The 1591-nt window shown below is 31.7% G+C and overlaps 1 non-coding gene across 1 annotated transcript; it reads left to right on the top strand.

The window, feature by feature from the left end:
* Window positions 1–875: 875 nt before the first annotated feature.
* Window positions 876–947, top strand: TRNAP-AGG (transfer RNA proline (anticodon AGG)). The gene has a single exon. It is a non-coding gene; the product is annotated as a tRNA-Pro (tRNA).
* Window positions 948–1591: the final 644 nt, after the last annotated feature.

Raw genomic sequence — 1591 nt, 5'->3', positions numbered from 1 at the left:
ATGAGCGTGTCTAAAGGTTTTAAGTAATGCACATTGGTAGATGTGAATACTGACTGGTTTCCATGCCAACTAGAGATAATTGAAATTAATAGTATTGCGATAATCGTGTACACTTTTTTTTCTATTAAATGTTAGAAATTAGATTCCGGTCAACAGTATTTAAAAAAATCACGTTATATAAAATTAATTACTGCATATATGTGAATAACTTCTTTAGTACTTCAAAATAGCATGCTTCTACACACACACACACACACACAGAGTACTTATTTCTACATGACTACCGAATGCTTACGTGCATGACAAAGTCTTTGATATCGGAAAAGGTGATGTATTAGCATTTCCGTTCTGCCACGCCCCTTCCTAAAGAAGCCATGAGCATGAAACGATTAGAATAAGGCTGTTATCTGCCAGACTACCCGACTACTCACCGGGGAGTTAAAAGGCGTCCCAATCAGGAGGTGGGGAATCATTTTAACACATCAGATTTTATCCATTGAAATACGTGTACTGAAATGTGTACACTTTTTATGTGTGTGCGTGTGAGAGAATCTTTGAGAAATTGCTTATATCATGTTGTTACTTCTCTCAATACTTATTTGTAAAAGACCATGAAGCTACTTTACTTTCATTTTTTTTTTAAAATTTTCTTAAAATTAATGCTAAGTATGATAGTTAAAATTATACTTAAATTTATAGGGGAAAAATCAGTAAACGAAGTAGGACCTGAGTTGGTGATTATCTGATACTTAACTATAATTTGTGTGGTTTAATTATTACTCAAAAAATTGATTTTTTATATAAATTAAAAACATGCTTGCATCAAGAAACCATATGTATTTAATAGGAATATTGAAAAGAACCCTTTTACAACTGGCTCGTTGGTCTAGGGGTATGATTCTCGCTTAGGGTGCGAGAGGTCCCGGGTTCAAATCCCGGACGAGCCCACGAAATTTTTTTTCCCTTTTCTTTCTGAATTATATAACTTAGGATATCACCATCAAATTATGCACAATAAAATAATTTCTGAAGTAAAACTGTATCACAATGCAAGATTACAAAAAATAAATGAAAATAAAACGCGATAAGCGGTTTAAATAAAAAATTTAATTCAAACATGTTTAGACCTTTTTATTTATTGTGTGAATGGAAGGTAGACTGCCTTTCTTCAGAGAAATGCCAAATAATATATCACTACATTTAATTTTATTGGGTAAAACTGTATCAGACTTATGTATTTATTTTTTCATGTCAATCCTTCCTCCACCCTGTAGCATATTTAGTACTACAGATCGGGTAAGGTTAGAATAATTCAGAATCATATAAGTTTCTGATACACTTTTGAACAAGATTCGTCCAGGGTGTCGCTTAGCGAAGTGATATTTAAATCTCAAATAAGATATTTATCTTTTATTATAATGCACTGCTATCTGTTAAATTGGCTATTATTCAAACACAGGTACAGATGATTAGTAATAAATATAAGACGTAACTAATTTATTGTTGTTAGCATCCGTTGACATTAAGTAATTCCATTTCTATGAGTTAATTTTCATTTTCTCCTTATAGCTATTGAATTGAAGCAAACATA

Source organism: Typopeltis vanoorti, chromosome 8 (genome assembly GCF_054136105.1).
Source record: "Typopeltis vanoorti isolate ZY-2024b chromosome 8, IOZ_Tvanoo_1.0, whole genome shotgun sequence".
NCBI classification, from domain to species: domain Eukaryota; kingdom Metazoa; phylum Arthropoda; class Arachnida; order Uropygi; family Thelyphonidae; genus Typopeltis; species Typopeltis vanoorti.
This window is presented reverse-complemented; position numbering and strand designations above follow the sequence as displayed.